The following is an 18,098-nucleotide window of genomic DNA, read 5'->3' as shown; positions in this document are numbered from 1 at the left end:
TTCTGTTTTCTCTTCTGTATGACAGGCTTTCAAATATCTGACCCATCTCTTTTCATTCATTCTTCACTCAACATAGTTTTCATATTCTTTGCTAACCTGATCTGCCTCCTAATGAAATCTCTACAACCTCCCCACTGCTTATCTCACCATTTCAGGGCAGTTTAATCATCTTTGCAGCTTAAGATAGCATCTGGTTTTTATGTTGTGGTTGGTTGGTTGGTTGGTTGGTTGATTGGTTAGATGATTTTAAGTAGAAAATCAACTCTGAAAACATATCAAACACTGAATTACTAAAACTACAAATACTTTTCAAGCCATCCTATAAACATGTTGCATATTTCTATTCTTTACCTAAGTATAAGACTTAAGACTGTAGGTAGTGCTTGGGAAGGCACATGAGTCAAGTCCATTGGCAGATTCAAAACAATTTCATTGTGAGCCTATTATAAGTATACAGACCCCAGAAGATGGTACAAATCCATACTCTTATTTTTCTGGCTGGGTGGCCTCAGAAAGGTGTCTAGCATCCCTTCTCACTGCTGGCCAACTCCCAAGTTTCACCTCCATTTTGGTGTTACATAACTGTACCTGAACTCTTTACACCTGTGCTCTTGGTATGGATATGACACCAATGCATAGTAAAGAGTGTCTTCCAGATGCTTCAAAATGAAGCATTTAAAAGGCCAACAAACGTTTCTCTAGCTAATATTGACCAACTATCATTGAAGAACTTAAAGATTGTTACACTAACAAAATATCTGTGTGAGGTTTTGTTTTACCAAGTCTTTGTCTATAAGCTTCTAGCACTCTATAATGATCATACTTACATTTCTGTATTTCATTCAAGAGTCTCCTGATGACAACTGTATACTCTTACTGTTATGAGTAGATTAAATATATTTGACCCATGGACAACACCAGTTTGAACTCCATGGGTATTCTTATATGCAGATTTTTTTCTCAATACATATACAGTCAGCCCTCCATATACCTGGGTTTCACATCTATAGATTCAACCAACTGCTAATGGAAAATATGTTTTCCATTAGCAGTTGGGAGTCCACAGATGCAGAGGGCTGACTGTATGCATTGTTCTATGCCATTTTTACATAACGGGTTTGAACATCTGTGGATTTGGATATATGCAGGGATCCTGGAACTAATACCTTGGTACAGGTACCAAGCAATAACTATAGTTAAGTTTTTGGGGAGTCAAAACTTTTATGTGGATTTTTGACTGCGTGGGGGTTGGCATCCCTAACCTTTGCATTGTTCAAGGGTCAACTGTATTTGTTTATTTATTCATTTGTTTATTTATGTATGTATGTATGCATTTTTATTTTGTTACTACACACAAGACACTTGTCAAGCATTATACACACACACACATACACATACACATATTTATATAATATCACATATTTTTTTTTTTTTTTTTTTCCCACAGTAACTAGAGGGGGTTTTTTTTTTTTTTTAAAGATTTTATTGGGGAATTGGGAGAGGGGAACAGACAAGTTGCTGTCCTTTTGTTCTTCAGTCTAGTTGTGGAGGACATTGCTTCACTGGCCCATGTTGGTATTATCATTGCGCTCTTGAGGCAGATCGGTCGCCAGCCTCTGGATGGCCACTCACGGCGGCTCTTGGCAGCTCACACCAGCTGCTGGCCGCTCACGCTGGCTGCTGGCCACACATGGTAGCTTATGGCACCCACTGCAGCAGGGGCTGCAGCCTACGCTGTTTCCATAGCCGGCGACTCATGGCATCCCAGCTCCAGGTTGAGCTGTTTTTCACCATCTTAGCTGTAGAGGGCAGTGTCACTGGTCCTCATGTGGGATCCGAACCGGAGCCCTGCTGCACAAAGCTGGCATTCCAAGCCAGCTCTTAACCAACACACCACTCAGCCAGCCCAAAGGCAGTATTTTTAAATCAACTATATTGAGGTATAATTTTGACAATAATATGCATTTATTTTATGTGTAGAGTTTGGTGAGTTTTGATAAGTGAATATACCATGTATGTAGCCACCATCGAAATCAAAATACAAAACATTTAAAAATATTTCCTTGGACTGCTTTTAGGTCAACACTACCCCCCTTCCCCATCCAGGCAACCACTGATCTGATTTCTGTCACATGGATTACTTTCCCCTGTTCTAGAATTTCATGTCAATAGAATTATATAATACATACTCTTTTGTGTCTGGTTTCTTTTTCTCAGTATCATATTTTGAGATAAATAACATGGCTGTATCAGTACTTCATTCCTTCTTATTACTTATTACATACACTAGCCCATTGTATGGCTATAACACAATTTGCTTATCTATTCACTTGTGAATAGATATTTGAGTTGTTTTCATTTTGGCGTTGTTACCAAAAAAAAAAAAGCCACTAATTTGTACACATCTCTTTTTCTGGACATGTTTTTCTTTCTCTTAGCTATATCTCTAGGAGAAGAACTGTTGGGCATATGGTAAGTGTATATTTAACTTTGTAAGAAACTGTCAAACTGTTTTACCAAGTGATTATACTATTTTACATTCCCACCAGCATAATAAAACAGTGGGGTTTTTTTCTGTTGCTCCACATCCTCACCAACACTAAGTATTGTCAATCTTTTTCATTTTAACCATTCTAGTGGGTGTGAAGTAGTATTGATTTTGTTTGTTTTTTTGAAGATTTTATTGGGGAATTTGGGGAGTGAAACAGCATTGGGGAATCAGGGAAGGGGACCAGACAAGTTGCTGGTTTTTTTGTTCTTCAGTCTAGTTGTGGAGGACGTCGCTTCCCTGGCCCATGTTGGTATTGTGATCATTGCGCTCTTCCCGGGTGAGGCAGTCGCTCACTGGCCATTGGACGGATGCTCACAGCAGCTCACGGCAGCTCATGAAAGCTCAAGCCAGCTGCCCACCAGCTCCGCTGCAGCCCAAGCAGTCGCCAGCAACTCAAGGCAGCCCAGCTCCAGGTCAAGCAGTTGTTCACCATCTTAGCTAAAGAGGGTGCAGCATCACTGGCTCTCAGGTGGGATCCGAAATGGAGCCCTGCTGCTCAGAGCTGGAGTCCCAAGCCAACTCTTAACCAACGTGACACTCGGCCAGCCCTGACTTTATTTTTAATTTGAATTTCCCTAATAACTAATGATGTTAAATGTCTTTTCATGTGTTTGCAGACGATATACATCTTCTTTATAAAAGTTTCTGTTCAAATCTTTTGCTCATTTTGGAGAGTGGTTTGTCTCTTAGTAAGTTGTAAGAGTATTTGATCTATTCTGAATTTTAGTTCTTTGTTAGACTTTGCAAATATTTTTCCTCAGTTTGTTTCTTTACTTTACATTTACTCAATGGTGTCTTTTGAAGAGCAAAAGCTTTAAATTTTGATGCAGTCCAATTTATCAACTACTTTTTGTATGCTTTTTTTCCTAAGAATTTTTGTCTATGCCAATGGAAAAATTTTTTCTGTTTTTCTCTAGGTGTTTTACAGTTTTATCACTTGCCTTTACATCTATGATCCATCCCCAGTTTATTTTAGTATATATTGCAAAGTATGGGTAGAGATTCTTCCCCCCTCCCCCATATAGATTTCCAGTTTAAAAAGAAATTCAATACAAAGGCTATCCTTTCTCCACTGAATTACCCTGGCACCCTTTTTGCAAATCAACTGACAATGTATGTCTGTGCTCTGTTCTGTTACATTGATCTATATGTCTACCATTATGCCAATATCACACTGTATTAATTACTATAGTTTTATAGTAAGTATGTACATCAGGTGGCATACATTCTACATCTTCAATTTTCCTTTTCAAACTTGTTTTTGTCTATTCCAGATCCTTTGCATTTCCTTATAAATTTTAGAATCAACTCATCATTTTCTACAAATATCACACTCACACTAAGATTTTTATTGGCATTGGACTGATTCTCCACATCAGTTTGTGAAGAATTACTCTTAATTATATTAAATCTTCCAATCTATGACTATGATATACACCTACCCATATTTAGGTCTTCTTTAATTTCCTTTAATGTTCTTTTGTTTCTCATTGTACAGATCTAGCACATATTTCCATAAATTTTGTCTAAGTATCTCAGGAATTATTAAATATGTTTTTCAAATGAGAGAACAAGATGATCAGAGCAGTTATGTAGTTCATCCAAAGTCACAGAGATAGCGAGTGGCTGAGCTAAGATATAAATTCAGAAGTGACTGAATCCAAAGACTATGCTCTTAATCACGAGGACAGCAATTCTTAGCACAAAGATAGGTGGAGGGAGTTGAACCAACTAGGAAGCTTTTTCAACTCAAACATGCCACCCGACTGGACCCTGTAATAGCTCATTAGAGAAAGGATGAGTGGCTTGTTTCTGTTATAGCCTGCTGGTTGAAAACTACTGAGTAAGGCTTTCTTTTGCAGGCATCAGTCTCTGCACAGTCAATTTTAGCTGGCTACCATTTGAAGCCCTTGCTACCTGGTTTCTTGAAACATCAGGCCAGGAGAGAAAGAGCCTTGCATGACGAGAGCCAGACAGATCCTACATTACCAGAGGAAGCTTCGTAAACAACAAAAATATGTGTCGCTCCCACATTCTGGTCACACCTAAGCTTCCATTCTATGAATAAGCTTAGAGACATTAAAGAAGAGACACAAATACATTTTGAATGCAAGTAATGTTTTAAAGCCCAACCTTTATTTAATTTGTTTTTCTTCACCTAGTCAACTTATTATGTTTTCCCTTCTGTCTCTCCTTCCTTTAATAAGCTGAATATTTAATTTTGAAATATTAAGTGTGAATAATGGAGAAGCAAGCAAGAAAAAAATGGGATAACGTATTGTAGGTTAAACATGCCATGTGCTGTTTGTAGAAAAGAGGGTCACAGCCATGGGCAACATGTTAGCAAGAGGTCATGCTCAGGAACTTCCCAGGCTGCCATGGGGCTTCCTGTGATATGTTAGCTAGGGGATACTCTAGAGCAGCGGTTCTCAACCTTCCTAATGCCGCAACCCCTTAAGACAGTTCCTCATGTTGTGGTGACCCCCAACCATAACATTATTTTCGTTGCTACTCTATAATTGTAATTTTGCTACTGTTATGAATCGTAATGTATCTTTTTGTTTTCCGATGGTCTTAGGCCACCCCTGTGAAAGGGTCGTTCGACCCCCAAAGGGGTCGCGACCCACAGGTTGAGAACCGCTGCTCTAGGGGGATCCAGCCACATGGGAAATAAATGGTTCAGTAGTGAAACCTGTGTGTATCTGTCACAGAAGGGAGGAACAGCTAATAAGCTATTTGAATGGGAAGCAAACTTTTAATAGATATTATTTATTACAATATTAATAATTGCTAAAATGTATTTATCCAGTCTACTAGGTACAAATACTGCCCTTGGAGCTGCATGGAACAAAAAGGGAGAAGATCATGTTTGTTTCTCTCACGTTTTCACTTCATAAGGGAGAAAACACACATGTGTAAAAAATAATTCAAGGCATCCTGTAGCAATTTCTGTTCCCCAAATCCCACTCTGCAGGGCACCCTGACATCCTGGCACCGTGACATAAAGAGGTAGGCATCTTATTTGAAATAGCAGGGGACCTGGATTCACAGGAGCTGAGTCAATATGGCCTAGACAAGTCAGTTGATGTATCTGGATGTATGCTTTTATCTATTATGTAAAATAGAACGAGAATACATGCTTTACAAGCTTCTCATGAGCATTAACAGAAATAATGGAGAATGCTTGGTAAACTGTCAAAATACAGTTATTGGTGGTGGTGGTGGTGGTGGTGGCAGCAGTAATAATAGCAGTAGAATCATAATTATCATCTGTTACCTAGGCAACTGCCTATAAGCCCCACCTCCATTCAGTTCCTTCTGTCTGCATATCTTTAGCAACAAACATGATAGCCCTTTATCAATAAACTCATCCAGTTCCTTACATCCCTTTCAATGGAGTTCCAAATATTGTCTGAATAGCAGAACCAAGGTTCAGGTGCCTGAGTGGTGACTGCTGGGACCATTCACTGACCTTGCTGTTAGTCAGATTTTGAACCCTGTACCGTCACTTCCAACTGCTTGGAGCCTGGGCGCCCCACCCCCCACCCCACCAAGTCACAACACTCCCAGTCCTCTTTAGTTTGCCCATCTGTACAGTGACTTCTGTCTTGACCTTGGATTCTACTCATGGTGTAGTTTCCCCCAGGGTATCTGGCATCCTGCCATGACTAGCATTCTTGATTTACCTATTCTGGAAAGGCTGTATTTTTTTACTCCTGGTAGAGCCACTTCCCTTTAAATGTTGCACTATAATGTAGACTATTTGAATCTTATTGTAATAATTACTAGCATCTAAACAGCATGTTAGATTAGAAACTGCTTTCACATTTCTCCACATAATAACATTATCAGAGAGGTATTTCATCCACACAGTGAGGAAATTGAGACTGGAAAAGGTTAAGTGAATTTCTCAGTATCATACTAGTATATCCAAGATAACACTTAAAACCAAGTTTTCTGACTCCATCACCTATGGGTTTATTATCCCCAAACTTCCATTTGGTCAAATAATCCCTTATTTGCCAACTTAATCAAAGCACACATTGATTTATTCATTCAACAAACATTTAGAGAGTAGCTTTTTGCCACAAATACCTTTGTCCTCAAAAATGTTTACAGTGCAGCAAGAATAGAATCCTAAAAACACAGGAGTGATGTCAGCTTGAGATGATCAACTCCTGACACAGTATTTGACACAAGGCATATTGATTGAATGAATTAATGAATGGTATGTGAATGAATACATTAAAATTAAATTACTTTTTAAGGCAAATGCTAATATAATGAGAAATTATTCTGAAGAGCACAAAGTGCCATACAAATTTTAAGCAATAACTGTATTCAATTTTGGGTGGAATTTTAATTTCAATTAGAATGCCAGAGTGAGTTCTTAGATAATCTTAATAATGTCTTTTTTTATCCTATTTAACATTATTTCCTTCATATTCAACATACCATCAATAGGAAGACTGTTTTAAGTCCCTGCTTCAAGAGTTCTTTAATCCTCTGACCTGATTGCAATCACTTCAGCAAATTCACCCACACCCTGATTCTGTCATTGCCAAAATTCCCATATGGGAAGGGAGGAGCCCTCTCAAAGGACTTGGCACAAATCCTTATTATAGCACTTATCGTATTTTTATTGTAATTATCTGTTGACATGTCTTTTTCTCCTCAAATCAATGCCACTTGATAGATAATTCACCTACTATTATAAAAGTTTTCAAGATCTCAAAACACAGCTCACAATTTATTGAAATAAATTTTTTTCTTTCAAAAGTTAACCCAAAATCAAGTTCCTTTCTAATTAGAAAAATACTTCACAACGCTTTCACTGTTTAGTTCAGTTTTCGTAATACATGCCTTTCACTAAAGTGCTAAATCAACATGTAAAATCCTAAAATGAATATTCAATTTTTGAAATACACACAAGTTAAGTTGAGAGGATAGTTTTGAAGTAGAAGGTCCTCTGCTTCCAGGGGATGGCAATGACACTCAGGTTAATATGCTTCATTTTAAATGGTTAGTCTACACACTTATTACCAAGTTATTGGCTAAAAACACTGTTGTGTGGCTAAGAATTTCATGAGGCACTTTCAAACTGAAGTGAATTTGCTAAGGTAATTTTTTTTTTTTTAAGATTTTATTGGGGAATTGGGGGAGGGAAAAGCGTTGGGAAATCAGGGAAGGGGAACAGACAAGTTGCTGTTCATTTTTTCTTCAGTCTAGTTGTGGAGGATGTCGCTTCACTGGCCCATGTTGGTATTATCATTTCGCTCTTCCCAGGTGAGGCAGATCAGTCGCCAGCCACTGGACTGCTGCTCCTGGCAGCTTGTGCCAGCTGTTGGCCACACACGGTAGCTCACTGCAGCTTCACTGCAGCTTCACTGCAGCCTATGCCCTCGCCAGTGACTCACGGCAGCCCAGCTCCAGGTCGAGCTGTCCTTCACCATCTCAGCTGCAGAGGGCGCAGCATCACTGGCCCTCATGAGAGATCTGAACCGGGGCCCTGCTGCTCAGAGCCAGCGCCCCAAGCCAACTCCCAACCAATACGCAACTCAGTCAGCCCTGAAGTGATTTTTTATATAAGATAAATTTAAAGTAGCTTCTTTTCATTTAAGAAAAATATTTAAACATTAGGTAAAATCACTGTTTGAATAACAGAGGGTCAAAGCTTCAAATTCATTTTCTTATATGGTAAATTTGCTTATCATGTTATGCTATATTTGTGTACACATACTCAGAGACTCCAAATTTTGTTAAAATCTGATCACTACCAATTCCTCAGAGAAAGAGAAGTATTAGCAGAATTTTGGAAGCTCAACATCTGAAATGGCTGGAATAGTTCCTGGAGTGATCTGTTACTGAGACCCATGGAAGGCCTAGGTTGCTCTGCTTTGTATAAACAGGCCATAGCAGGTGTTTGGAGTTCCTGCTGTGAACTGGCAGCACCAGACATTTGGATTTGCTTCTGGCTTACAAGAGGGACAAGACCAGCAATGATATTTGACTCTTATTTTTAAGCTAATAAAAATGAGTAATGAATTTTAAGTAGCTTAGAACAAAATATATACATAGGATAGTAGGTGTCATCCAATGTTTAATTATGTGCTACCTATGTACTATTCTTTATACAAATACTAAAATCTATCCTTTCAATTTATTACTCCCCCAAATTATTTTCAAAAAAGAATTCCAGACTCCGATGTTCAGAAGGTTAATTTTAGTGGAAAAGGCTCACAAGCAAGTTAAAGAAAAAATTTGGAGAAGGAATGTTCTGTCAAAAGAATTCCAGCCATATTGGCAATAACTCAGTGACAGCGGTTACTCCAATAGTCTACTGTTGAAGGCAGAGTTGCTGGAGAATGACTGACACATTTCATCAAAGCTTCCACTCAACCACCTTAGCCAACTGTCGCTGGTAAATGACTTAATCTTTGCTAAACTTTTATGCAGGAAAAACAGAGTAGCTGAAATGCACCCACATATAGACCTGAAATTCTAATGAGATCATTTGACATTCTGATTGATATGAAGTCTACATTGTGTTTTGACTTGTCTGCCACCATTGATATGGTGTATTTCCAGTTTGAAAGGTTCAAAAGTGATAGTTATTTTACAATACATTCCAACTGTAGCAGAGAACGAAGAAATGTAGAAATGAATGTGTTAATTGCCACTTATTTGTTACAAGGTAAATTTTTAATCGCATTTCATATGTATCATTTTTTTCTTAGTGAAAGTAATTGGTTAGAGGGACAGAGGGACATAAATATTTTATGTAATCTCCTAAAATTAAAGAGTCATGTAGGTTCTTTCATGAATGTGTTTATATGCTTTAAGTTGAAGGAATTTGTTCATGAGTGTTAAAATGCAAGGTAATATCAGTTGTAACATCTGCCGAAGTCAATTGTAGATCAGCCATGGCCACCCTAAGACACCCATAACTTTTTTACTAGGATATTGGATTGTTTTGTATTTTATAGCAAACCCACACTTTCCAAAAGTGTTAGTGTGGCTCGGAGTTTTTCTGCTTAATGCTGATCTTTTCTACAAACCTATATGGCCTTTGTGAGCAGGAGTAAGAACCAAAATGCATTCTGGGTGCCTCCACTATACTGTTCAGCTAAGTCAGGTAAATCCTATTATAACATTTACATATGAGGCGGGCAGAGAGGTCCAGCATCTGCATTCCTGTGCATTCCTCCATTTCCACCACTGCTTGAAAAAGATAAATTGCTATTACCAAGAGAATTAAGAGGAAAAATGTTTGGCTTATGTGATCCAAAGCTTCTTTACCAAGGGAAATTGGCCTAAGCTTGTTAGTCACCCAACATACTAAGGCTCTGTGATCTAAAGCAACAACCTCCAAATTGCATTCTGCCAATCATTGTTTTCCCTTCCACCTCCTAAGAAGATATCTGTTTCTGATTCTTTACAATTAACTCTGCACATTGGGTCTCTCTCTCTCTCTCTCTCTCTCTCTCTCTCTCTCTCTCTGTCTCTGTCTCTCTCTCTCTCTCTTTTTCCCTCCCTCCCTCTCTCAGAATACTAAGAACTGATTTTCTTTTAACTAGGAAACTTTATCTTGCCAGCAATCAAAGCTCAAACACAGACATACACAAGTTTCAGTCAAAACTCTTAATACGTAAAATTTGAATTGCTTCTAAATTTGGCAAAATGCCTTGCTTTCTCCAAATTCATAAGACAGATGAGACACAAAAGTGAGATAAATGATGCCTTCCTGCTATTTCAAATGCCATATTGATATAGTCATTACTCGTGCCAATAAGACTCACTGTCATCTAATTTTAACCTGTTTCTGTGTTAATTATGCTTAATTTTTGTCATTTCTCTCTTTTGATATCTTATGGTCTTCATTTATAGGATCTAAGTTTGTGAAAAATTGAATCTTTCAAACTACTTACTAAGTACCTATGAGGTGCAAAAAATATATATATATATATATTTTTTTTATTGTTAGTTTCAGGTGTACAGAACAATGCAATAGTTATCCTTTTCACCCTTCACACAGAAACAACTCCCCTCCCCCATCTACTGCCCTCCCACCCCTGATATCATACTTATCTATTACAATTCCATTGACTCCATTCCCACACTCTACTCCACGTCCCATGACTTTATGTATATATAATTGTAGTTAACATACAATATTATTCAACATCAGCTTCAGAAATACAGTGCAGTGGTCAGGCCTCTACACTGACTATGAAGTGGTCTCCCTAACAAGACATGAATCCATTTAGCCCCCTAAAAAATACTTATAACATTATTAATTATATTCCCCAGACTGTCTTTTCTATTCCTGAGGCCATATTGTAGTTACCAATTTGTATTGTCTCATCCCTTCCCCTTGGTGGGACTGCAGACTGGTGCAGCCACTATGGAAATCAGTATGGAGGTATCTCAAAAAAATGGAAATGGAACTACTTTATGACCCAGCAATTCCACTCTTAGGTATTTATCCAGAAAAACCCAAGACATTAATCCTAAAAAATATATGCACCCCTATGTTCATTGTGGCGCTATTCACAATAGCTAAGACTTGGAAACAACCGAAATGCCCATCGGTAGACGACTGGGTTAAGAAACTATGGTACATTTACACAATGGAGTATTACTCAGCTATGAAGAAGGAAATAGTACCATTTGCAACAGCATGGATAGAACTAGAGAACATTATGCTAAGTGAAATAAGTCAGTCAGAGAAAGACAAATACCATATGATCTCACTTATACGTGGATTCCAAAAAACTGAATAAATGAGAAATGTAAACAGAAGTAGTCTCAGGGACGAAGGAGAAGGGGAAGGGAAAAATATACTTTTTATCTTGGGCGGAGGTTGGGGAGTATGAAAATATAAACTAGATATGCTTGGCACATAATATGGGCTCAATAAAATGTATGAAGAATGTAAAGGAGGAAGAAATGGACAGCAAGAGAGCGGGAAGGAGAAAAGATAAAAGCATCTAATAATTCATTCCACATATGAAAATGTATACTCTATCCCACCATGCAGCTGTCATTTTTTCACAGCAGATGTTATTACCTGATACTGTCTTGATTAATTGTGTTTATTGTCTTTCTCCTTAACAAACTGTAAGGACTATGAAAGCAACAAACTTGTTAGTCTGATGCATAATTATAGAAAAGTGGTTTTGCCTAGAACCTGGGAAATGCCAAAAAAAAAAAAGAGGGGGGGGGAATCAAAGAAAAATGAATGTATCCCCTGACCTCCTCAGGGCAAGAACACTTTTCTACTTTCTACATTCACCCCCAATAAACAGCCTTCCTTCTAGAATCTTTACCCCCACCACAGTAAGGAAGCCAGCTCTAAGTGTACCTTGCTCATTCAGGAATCAAGTGCTGTGTGGGAAAAAAATTAGAAGCTGGATTTGTCCCCACTGAATGAAGATTTTCTAATGAAGGACAGATTGGAAATTGCTGGGTTTGTTTTTTTTTTATTTTTAACAGAGGTAACATTGGTTTATAACATTATATAAGTTTCAGATGTACAACATTATAATTTGACATCTGTATATATTACAGTGAGCTCACCACCATAGCAGCATTATTCACAATAGCCAAGACATGGAAATAACTAAATGCCCATCAACAGATGAATGGATAAAAAAGATGTGGCACACACACACACACACACACACACACACACTGGAATATTACTTGGCCATAAAAAAAGATGAAATCTTGACATTTGAGACAACACAGATAGATTTTGAGGGTATTATGCGAAATGAAATAAGTCAAAGACAAATACCATATAATTTCACTCATATGTGGAATTTAAAAAATGAACAAACAAAACAAAACAAAAACTCACCAATGCAGACAACAGATGAATGGTTACCAGAGTGGTAGGATGGAGGGAGGGTGAGATGGGATAAGGGGCTCAATTGTATAGATGGATGGAAACTAGACCTTTGGTGGTGAGCACTCTGCAGTGTATACAAAGTTGATTGCTCTCCATTGGAATTGCCCTAGCAGGTGAGAAATATGACCCCTATAGCCCCTTTTTGGTCCTGCTGCTCCTACCTACCCCTTCCTTCCATGTCACATTTACTGTGGTTTTATTTCATTTAATTCTTCTCCACTTAGCCTACAAAAGTTCTCCCACCTGTTCCCATCTCAGGACTTCTTACAGCTACTTTCCTGAAGTCTTGCCTCCCTTATTTCCCACTTTGCTATATGCTCTTTTTTTTTTTTTGTACACATTTGATTTACCACAAACTAATCTATTTCCTCTTGGGACAAGAGTGGTTGCCTCAGAGGACACACTGTTAAAATAATGGAAAGTTCATAGTTGATTATTGTACTTAATGACAGTTCAGATACTCATGAAAAATTCTTTACTCCTCTTTGCAATTAGGTGTAGCAATTAGGAAACCTTGTATATCACTCTCCAGTTATCCTTTAAACGCCCTCCCGTCTTTGATGGTGCTGTAATTGGCTCTTAATTTTATATTGCTTAGGTAGATTAAAAAGAGGCACCTTACCCTTAAGAGGTCTGGATGAGCAAGTTAAAAAAAAAACTGATAAAGAAATTAAGAGCACACTGCCTGTCACCCCAAATGAATCTGGGGTCTCCTAAGGACCAGTAAAAAAATACCTCCCAACCAAACTTCAGCTTGTGCCATCAGCAATGTTCCTGACTCTGCAAAGTCATTAATTACCACCTCATTTATAGTCCCATGGTGAAGAATAACTATTATTGTTATTATTTATTTTTTTGCTTAAATAAGATCCCATACCTTCCTGAAAACTGTCATTTTGTAGCAATATTGCCGTAGGGCAGGCCCCTACGAAGAAATGTAAGACGTGCAATTCACACATCCTTGTGAAATCCAAGTTCCTGTGAACTCTGACAGGCTGTAATTACTGGCAGGCAGAGTTGGCTGTCAGTTACTAGTATGATTTCAGTGGGTAAAATGCTTCACAACTGAGATTTCTCCCTGTGTGGCCTCTAGCAGGTACCTGAAATTCCCCTATTAGACATTTATATGTTTAGGTCAATGATTCTCAAGAAGATGGGAGGAAGGAGAGATGGAGGCCATGAAGAAGGAGGGAAATGTGAGAATCTTCGTGTAGCTTAGGAAACATTAATACTCCATACATTAATACTCCATTGTTTGGTTTTACAATTACGGGAACTAAATCTCTTGGTTTTATCATGCTTAGCTTAGAAAATAAAGTGGAAAAGCACTGAAAGATGCCTGAGTTTTGCGAGATGATAAATAATAATAGTTTAGGTGGAAATTTGCCTTCTCCATGGTCCTTACAGTAAACGGAAATGCCTTAGTGGGAATTAGTTTATCCACTTACGTTCTCCAGCAGGACCAATCTAGTAGAGCTCTATGATGATTTTGAAAAGTGGCATAGCAGGATCAGATTTGCTCAAGCCTAGAGCTTTCTGCCGACCTTTCTTTGGTCCCACTGGGTCCCGTTGCGCAGGTTGTGCCCTGCACACCTCCAGAGAGTCATGCACATGTACATGGCGGCCCTGAATCCTTCCTTTTACTACCCATCACCTCCTTTCTCCTCTCCTCCCTCCATTTCCAGACAAGATTCCATGATTCATTGTTATAACCACTCTCTGGCATACAACCTCTGCTTTCTGGCCCCCTCTCTCTACTGTGGGTTCACTGGTTGTGTCAATTACTAAGTTATGGCCTTTCAGCTCCAAAGCCATCCTTCTCCTCTCTGCTTTGTGATGCTGGAGCTGGATTTTGCAGACATCATTTCTCCTTTGCCTGCCGCTCCAGGATAGCTTCTTTCAATGGAAGGTGCTGGTGGGAGACTGCAAGCCTGGAGGAAGAAGGAAGAACTTTGTCTCCTTCTGGTGTGGTGTTCACCCCAGGATGCAAGTGGACTGGCACGGCGCTTCCTCAGCAGTGTCCCTCACGGTGCTGCAATTCACCAGCAGGCATCGCTTCTCAGCACACGCTCCCACAGCTGCCAGATGCTCTCCTCAGAGATCTGAATCGTAGTCATGTGTGGCCCTGCTCCAGGTTTCTAGATCCCATCCTTGTTCACTTTTCCTTCAGCAGGAGACCTGAAACCACTCTGCAGCTGCTACCTCTGCGTATCTTAGAGATAGTCCCTTTTTCCCACCTTTTGGCAGTTGGCCTTCATTCACGTTATTGTCACTACTATTAAATTTTCCCTGCTCTGGTTCCTGGTGTGGTGTCTGTCTCCTGATTGGACCCTGACTGATACACCTGACTAAACCCCAGTGCTGGTTAAACCAACTCTGTCCACTCTGCATCTAGAATCTCAAAGCTAAACAGGCTGAACAAAAATACTTAGTTCTCCTGTCTCACTGTAAATCCATAGTCACAGATATCAAGCAACAATTCTTCATTTGCTGACTGCATTCATTCCCCTCGTCTTCTAGACCCGCCATTAGCTCTCTCTCTGGCCTCACTCTTAGCTGATGACCCTGTTTCCTATGTCACGGATAAAGTGGAAACTATCAGAAGAGAATGGCTACACACTTCTGCTTTCAAGTCTATCGACTTACTTGCATCCACACATACCCATTTGCCCTACCTTCCTCTGTCACAACAGATGAACTGTCTGTGTTCCTATTTAAGACCAAGATCAACGCTTGAACACTAGATTTCATCTCCTAGGTCCACTCCAACAATTCTCTCTCCTTCTTATAGATCCTGATATTTTCCTTTCTCTACTGGATCATTCTTCCCAACAGAAAACCTGTTTCAATATCAATCATTTTAAAAGACCCATCTCATATTCCCACCGTCTCCCTCAAGTTATTACTCAATTTCACCTTTTATATTCAAACTACTCTAAAATTTGTCCATGGTTGGTCTTTACTTCCTCTTCTCCCATTTTCTCTTCAACTTATTTCAGCCCAATGAAACAGTTCTGTCAAAGTCACCAGTGGTCTCCATATAGCCGGTCATTGTCGGTTTCAACTGCACAAAAATAACAGCAACATCTCACATAGTTGGCCATTTCTTCCTCCTCGAAATATACTTTCTTCTCTGATATTCAGGCAAATTTAATCTCTTAGCTCTCCCTCTACTTCCTTCGCCACCCCATTCTCAGTCTTCTTTGTTCATTTCTTCTCATCGTGTGACTATTTGAGCTTCAAAAGAAATTTGAGGCCCCCAAACTTGCCCAAGCAAAAAGCAGACTGAAAAAGTGTCATGGTCCCCGAAGAGGACATTTCAAATATTTCTCTGAAGGAAAATGGACAGGGGATTCTTCCCAGAAAGCAGAACCAAGGACTAATCAAGGAATTTCACTGCCAGAGTATGGTATTTAAGCAACTCTCACCTAGCAGGATTCATCATTGCATGTACCAGTGGCTGTTTTTTGTTTCTAATTGGAAGGTTTTTATGTGGTTATCCTGTCTTCACTCCATGACTATATATAGGGTATATTTCATGCAATGTGAGTATGCGAACAACTTGTCTTTTAGTTTTTAGATCTCAGGAGTATATTTAGTTCTGATCAAGAAAACTGCTAATCCCCCAGAGATTCCGGGCTCTGATCTAGATGCAAAAACCAGTGGGGACTTTGGGTTGTCTTTCTTGAGGAGGGAATAAGTGTATTTTCTATATGAGAAGAAGTGAGCACAGATGTTTGGTGGGCAAAGGGGCAGGCTATGGCAGAGATCACCAACCCTCCAATGTAATCGTTCTCCTCTTCTCTCATAATAATAGAACAGGAGCCTGGCACATAACTAGCCAGCTTCACTGTATCTCCCAGTCTCCCTCCACTCACAGGACAAAGTTACTGGCAATGGGGCACAAGCCACTGCTGAGGCAGAGTCTTTCAGAGACTGGGCTTGCTACCTTCTTGCTCTTTTTCTCCTTCCCATGAGTCTGGAGGAACACAGGAATACGACGTTGACAATGCAGATGAGGATGATACTTGAAACCTGATAAAGAAACTAGAAAAACCTGAGCCCCTGAATGATGAGAAGGAGAAGAAATGTCCATCAATCTGGACCTCAGGTTATACTGAAAGAGAAATGAACTGTTATCTTGCTTGAGCCATTATATTTGGGGGTCTCTTTGTTATAGTAGCTGGGATTCCCCTTGTATTAGTCTGCTAGGCCTGCCATAACAAAATACCACACACTGGGTGGTTAAGCCACTGAAATTTATTTTCTCACAGTTCTGGAGACTAGAAGTCCAAGACAGCACCAAGATCAAGTGCTATCGGGGTTGATTTCTGGTGAGGCCTCTCTTCCTGACTTGTTCACAGCCCCTTCTTGCTGCATCCTCATGTGGCCTTTCCTCTGTGTCCATGTGGAGAGAGAGAAAGTGGTTTCTTGTGTCATTTCCTCTTCTTATAAGGGCCCCAGTCCTTAGAGCCACACTCTATTACTTTATTTAATCTTAATTATCTCTTTAAAGGTCCTATCTCCAAATACAGACACATTGAGGGTTTGGGCTTCAACATAGAAATTTGGAGGGACACAATTCAGTCTAGAACAACCCTAAAACTAAAATCTGTTTACTGCAGAGTTTTCAAATTGTTTACTTTAAAACATCAGTCAAATTAACTCATTATTTGTCTAGAAACACTCCAATGGCTTCTCATCTCAGCCTATAAAAGCCAAAACCTGACAGTGCCTTCCCCTGATCTGATCCCACCTTATCCCATTAGCCCCTGTGACCTCATCTTCCACCATTATGCCCATTCTCCCTCCACTCCAGCTACAAGGGATTCCCTGCTATTCTTTGCACATACTCTCACATCTATACTTTCTACTCTTCCATATACTTAATCTCATTTTACCCCAATAGCCACATTGTTGGCTTCTTCACTTCATTAGTCTCTGGTCAAATATTATTTTATTAAAGAAACTTTCCATGACTACCCTACAGAGATTCCCTGCTCCCAGTTCTCCTTCTACCCCTTACCTGTTTTATTTATATGTGTTCTTATATTGTTTCTTTCTTCCCACTAAAATATAGTCTTTATAAGAGACAGACCTTTGTTTTGTTCACTGTTGTATCCTCAGCATCTAACTCAGACCTGGCACATAGTAGGTTTGAAATGTACAGATGAAATGTTGTTTGAATGAATAAATGAATATTCAAGTGGGAACGCTATAAAATATGGTGTGAGAGATACAAATAAGTCAACAGTAGTAGGGGGTTTATGGCTTGGATGATTGGGTTGGTGATAATATAGTAAACCAAGATAGAGAACACAGTAAGTGAAACAGGACTAGAGATGATGAATTCAATATTAAGTATAATAGGGGGCCGGCCAAGTGGCTTGTTGGTTAAGAGTTGGCTTGGGACACCAGCTCTGAACAGCAGGGCTGACGGTTCAGTTCCCACATGGGCCAGTGATGATGTGCCCTTTACAGCTAAGATGGTGAACAACAGCTCAACCTGGACCTGGGCTGCCCTGAGTCGCCGACAATGGTGTAGGCTGCAGTGGGCTGCCGTGAGCTACTGTGAGTGGCTGGCAGCCAGCATGAGCAGCCAACAGCTGCTGTGAGCAGCTGTCCAATGGCCGG

Source organism: Hipposideros armiger, unplaced genomic scaffold (genome assembly GCF_001890085.2).
Source record: "Hipposideros armiger isolate ML-2016 unplaced genomic scaffold, ASM189008v1 scaffold_76, whole genome shotgun sequence".
NCBI classification, from domain to species: Eukaryota; Metazoa; Chordata; class Mammalia; order Chiroptera; family Hipposideridae; genus Hipposideros; species Hipposideros armiger.
The sequence above is the reverse complement of the archived record's forward strand: the minus strand, read 5'-3'. Positions refer to the sequence as shown.